The sequence below is a fragment of the Cavia porcellus genome, unplaced genomic scaffold (genome assembly GCF_034190915.1).
Source record: "Cavia porcellus strain 051 isolate PalLab524CR breed Dunkin Hartley unplaced genomic scaffold, mCavPor4.1 scaffold_23, whole genome shotgun sequence".
In the NCBI taxonomy this organism is placed as follows: Eukaryota; Metazoa; Chordata; class Mammalia; order Rodentia; family Caviidae; genus Cavia; species Cavia porcellus.
In genome coordinates, this window is record NW_026947506.1 from 15,044,544 (window position 1) to 15,050,511 (window position 5,968).

Here is a 5,968-nt window from a genome sequence, read left to right on the forward strand (position 1 = left end):
TATGAGATATTAAAAGAGCACAGCTCTAGGTGTGTCTGGTGAGTTACTGTGAGTTTGGTATAACACACTAAATCTGGTCTGTGGATCGTTTCTCTTTGGCTCCTTCTATAATTGTGCACCTGAGCGTCATAATTTGGTTACCAGTGTTGTGTTTTTACTTCTATTTGTCAAGATGTTTCTACACTGGAAATAGACAAAACCAAACTACAACCTCAAACAAGGAGACAAAAAGAACCTACATTTCTTAAATTCTGTGTCTCAAGTAGTTCATTCCTGTAGCTAATTAACTAAGTACATAAACAAATACATAAAAACCTAATAAAATTCAGTTAGGTGTCTCTCCTAAATAATCTTCCAAATGCATCAATTACTTTGATACTATATTTGAATGACTGATGCCTTTTAATGTATCACATATATAAGAAGGAAGGTGTGCTCTACCAAAGTGGTTACAATTCATAATTATGTGCTTGTTACTGCTGACAGGTTGTGATGATTTGACCAGGCTTCTTCTAGCATGCATTTCTGTAATTCCAGTTTTAGGCAACCTAACTTTATTTAAGTTCAAATATTTGTAATTATTTCAATCTTTCTTTTTTCTTATTTCTTTTGATATTTGGGACATGGACACAGACACCATTAGCTTTCCCTGTATTCCAATTTGTAGATTCTTCTGCACAATATTCAGGAATAGAAAATTATGTTAAAACATTCATATATACAATCATAGTTCTACATAGAGTTATAGAAGATGGTCTCTATACACAATGAATTAACCTTTGAATGTGAATATTTATGACATAATATCAATTCTTCATATTATCTTTAGTATGGACAGTGATTTTGAAGAAACAAGTCATTATGGTAGCTCCTGTTGATTTTCCTGTTGTGTAGCCTTGAAGGCCAGTAATGGCATGATTTTTCTGTTTTGATCAATTTTATACTATTTTGTTTTGGTTGTATTAATTTTCTGTGCAGATATACACAACAATTTCAAAAATGAGACATTATTATAGCCACGGTTTGTCTCCTGTTGTCTTGCTTTGAATTCCTGCATCATATGCATTGTTTTATTATGATCTGCTTTGTTCTCTTTTATTATGTTTTGTTTTGCTCTCTTTAAATCAAAAAATATCTTCAATATAATTGTATTTCTAATATCAGTGATTCCATTGGAGAAATGGACAAAAGTTCTTCTAAATTTCTAGTGATAAACAGAGGATAATACTGTATTACAGAAATTTTGGATAAAAGAAGCAAAGAGAGGAGTCATTCCTTCTGGCTACTTCCTTGGCCCCATTAAGAATTAACTATTTAAAATGTAACTTGGAGCAACAGGCACATACATCAAACTTACAAGAAGAATTGAGAAATACTTCTGCTGTATTCAAAACCAAGGCTTGATAAAACTGCCAGCATAAATGCAAAGAAAGTGGCCTTTGAGCCATTGTGAAAAAAGAACTACTTATTTTTAGGCCAAATACATCTCATTTCTAATGAGCACACAAGGAAATGTTCAGTTCAAGCAGATCCAGCACAAAATATGAAGTACATATATGCTAGCTTTACACAATGTATGGAAGAAACAACTTGCTTATCAAAGATTGAGAAAAATGTAAGATTGCAAATCTACAAAAGATAGAGATTTTAAATATATGTGTGTGTGTAGACACACATACACAGACACACACCCAGTCTTATACACACCAAAAATACAATGATTTAAACTTGCTTCAGTTGGAGAAGTATCATTGAGTAAGGATGGAATACCTAGAGCAAGCCAGAACAATCAGTTTTATCAAAAATAAAAACCTTCAGCACAAAAATGAACACAAAATATAAGCAAACTATTTAGGAATGCTCACACATGAAAATAACATGCAAGATTAAGGAAGACAGGCAAATGAAAAACAGCAATGAAATTTAACTTTCTATTTATAGAGTTGCAACTCAGATCATATGTTCATCAAATTAGAAAATGTCCAGTGTTTGTAGCCTATAAGTACATATTATCAAACACTCCTAACAGAGGTGAAAGGTGGGAATTAAGAATAGCATGGTGGGTGCAGTACCATACACCTGTAATATGAGCTGTTTAGAATGCTGGGGCATGAGGCTCACATGTCACAGTACAGTCTGAGCAAAATAGTAACACCTTGTTTTGAAAAAAAGATGGAAACATGTTTTTCAAGTCTTCAATAGCATACAAACTCTGTAGACCTGTAAAGTACCACAAGATGTGTATAATATTTTCTCAAATCCTCTACACCACCCAAAACAAGATTTCTGCAAACTTTACTTGAGTGTGAGAACTGGAAAAGGCTGCTTTCCCATTGCTGGGGAAAAAATATGTATTAGGTGTTTTGATGACAAGTAGTGATCCTGGTAAGAGTGAGGTGTGCACACAGTAGTGCACATACAGAGGTAAATGATACTATGTGAGCTGAGATGAGCTCATGAATACTTCAATTTGGGATTAATTTGAGATTCAATTTGAGATTCAATTAATTTGAGATTCAATTTGAGATTAAAAATTTGAAATGATTTCTGAGTAAAACTCATGTATAGTCCTCTCAATACTCTATGTTCAGTAGGGAACATGATAAAAATGTACATGAAGCAGTGTCCTATAATCTGACAATGAGGCAAGATATTCTAAGCACAATGAAAATTCACATGCAACACTGTTCCTAGTGACATGGAGAATATATTTTCTTTGGATAAAGGTATCTTATCTGTTGTGTGATACTGAGCACCATACATAACATAACCAGCACACAAGATGCGATAAAAAACCAGGTCAAGAGGCCCAATTGATAGTATCAAGAAGGTGATGAGGAAAATTTTTTTAAAAAGCTAAGTCTAATATTTCTACAATGGCTGGAAAGTGAGTATACCTGGATTCAAACTCCTCATTCCCACAGCAACCACTTTAGTTGGGGCATACATTGAAATTTGGGTTTCATAAAGGGTTGCAATTGAACCTAAATCTCAGACTCAAGAAAGTATAGGCAATCTTATACGTAAAAGTATCTTAACCTTAAGTGTAATCCAGAGATGACTCATGAAAGTGTAGATGATCTTATGCTCAGAAGATTCAAGGGGAAGGCTCAGATAGGAGGTACCATTAATCCCAATTCTTCTGTTTATCCCATCGAGCAACACGTAAAATTAGCTATCTTAAATTTGTGATCTCCAACAAGATGCCAGGAAAATTCACTCATAATCTGACACGACAGCAAAAAATGCTGAAACAATTCTTATGTTTTGTAAGACTATGACTAGACACTGAAGTCCACTGACTTAGCAAAGTTTTTTAGACATCTAAAATGTATGTATGAATAGGTTTTTGAAAGGAGACAACTAAGCAACTCATGATATGCTTATCAGCTGAATCATAAGGTGTGAGAATCTATCATCTTGTCTAGCACCTTCTCCTTTCTAGCTCCTCACAATCTAGGCTACCATACATTATCAAGGTAAAAGTGGTTCATGGAATAATGCTAAGAATGGACACAGGTTGCAAAGTGTGCAGAAATTTCAAAGCAGTTCCTTAAACTGAAGGCTCATTCTTTATTCTTTGTGCTTTTCGGTATAGGCCATTGGCATTGTTCTCACTGAAGATGCCAACAGGGATGGGTTCTCTTCAGTCTATGGTAAACCCAGGAAGTACATAAGGAGATTCCAGATACTACAGTCTATAAGCATCATATAACACATTGGAAAGCTTTGTGCACAACACTTTACTGTACTGTCTTGGATAGTAGGCTCTCATTGCTGGGACAAAACACATGATGTGCAAAATTAAAGATGGAGAGGGTCCTTTCGCTCAGAATTTGTGGAAATTTCAGTCCATAATCAATTGTCTCTAATGCAGGGTGGATTTGTACAGGAAAAACCACTCAAAGTGACAGAAGACAGCAAAACTAATAAGAGAAATCTGTGGGGTGGGGGATTCCAACTTGATTTCCTCCCTATATGATAATCATGCCAGCCCTTCAAAAGGCAAATGCAGCATTCACACAATGTCCATGCCCTCCTGTTGTGCAGGATAAGGATGCATACAAACTAAGGAACCCAGCTCCCTGAATCACTTAGTTAAATTTCTAAACTTCCCAAGTTGACACAATGTATCAACAATTAACAAAATTCTCCAGCAGAATATTGTAGGCCAGAATTTTAATACATACACATGAGTTATCACAGTGTTGACAATTTCAGCCCTCAGTCCTAGTACTGTACACTACTGCAAGAGCAAATGACTCTTCAAATCAGGGGCTGCTGTTTTTCAGCATGAGTCACCATCCTAATGTTCTTAAGGGTTGATGCACTAAGTCATCCGATTAAAATAATAAATGTGCTGCCTCCAATTAGCTTATGATGAGTAGGAATGGTTTTTCCTGTTACTGAGGAAATTAAGATCATCTGATAGTTCAACACTGGTCATCATCTGTTCAAAACAAAAGGGGAAGGAAATACATTTCAAAAACTGTAACCTACAAATTACTAATCACAAATTTATAAACACTTACCTAATACAGAAGAATACAACGGTGTCTTTCAGGCTTGCCTTCACGCATTCTCAATGAACATGAATTTACCAATTTCTTCACATGCAACTCAATAGGGAGATTGAATTTTTGCACTCTGAGTATAAGAGTGAGTATAAAACCCTCATCCTATCTTGGCTTGGTGATCAACAAATTTGGTCTCATCAGTCAGGCAGAGGTAAGAGCCTCTCAGTTTCAGTCTGAGCCTGGCAACATAGTGAGACCCAATGTTAAGGTTTAAAATACCAAAAGTGAATGTATCAGTTTCAGTCCACAGTACAACAAATACTCAGGTTTTCAAACAAAGAGAACAAGAAATCGACAGGGGCTTCCATAATGTCTCCCATTTTCTTCTAAATAGTTATGCATATCTTCACACACAATGAATTCAAATGAAGCAAAATGCTATAAAACTGATTAAAACAGAAGAATGAAATGATTATAGGACTTCAAAACCAGACAGTAGGAAAAAGTTAACAATGCATACTGTGATGTCTCTTGTTCTTTTTAAAATAACTGTCCATACCTTCAGACATATGAAAATCAAGGAATAGAAAACAGATTAAACAAATCACAAGAAAAAATAAAATGATTATAGGACTTCAAAACAAGATGACCACAATCAGCAATGGCTATCACAAGGCCTCATTTTCTTCAAAAAGGATATTCATACCATCACATATAATAAATTCAGTTCTTTCAAAGAATTTAGGAGAAATTCTGGGCACCAGTCAACCAATACATGTAGATTTATCTTTTCTGAATTAGATGGAAAAACAAAACAAATAGTAAACAGGGAAACATGAAGCAAAGGGAAAATTATAAAAAAAGAAAAAGAAAACACCAGAGAACCCAAAGCAATAACAATATAGGCTTTCAAAACAAGGTGGTAGGTACTTAACAAAGGTGGTTAAATTTACCAAGTTATCTTCAAAAGTGTTACTCAGATCACTAGAAATAGATGACAAATTTGGTCTATTCCTATGAATGACACCTGTTTAGTTCCAAGAATTGATAGATCTACTAGTACAAACATCTTAGCAATCTTATGTGCATGTTTTCAAATTTATATCTTCTTTGTTCCCCCTTCATTCATTTGCCTTTTCTCTGAATTACATTTCCCCCTTGAGCAGGTTCTTACACTTTTGCAAAATTTATTGAGATCTTTTTCTTTAGTGGGAAACGGAAAACAATGTTTAGAAATATTACAGAATTTCATACATACACAAATCACTAGTTGATGAACTACATATTGTTATTTTATAAGTAGAAGTTCAGTTTATGAAATCAAAGCATAAATGTGTACAGAACAACAAACAATGACAGTATAAGCTATTCTGTTAGAAGAATGAACAAAAACTGTTTATTATGGTTATCGATCTTTCATACTTAAACATACATACAGTTACATCCTTTAA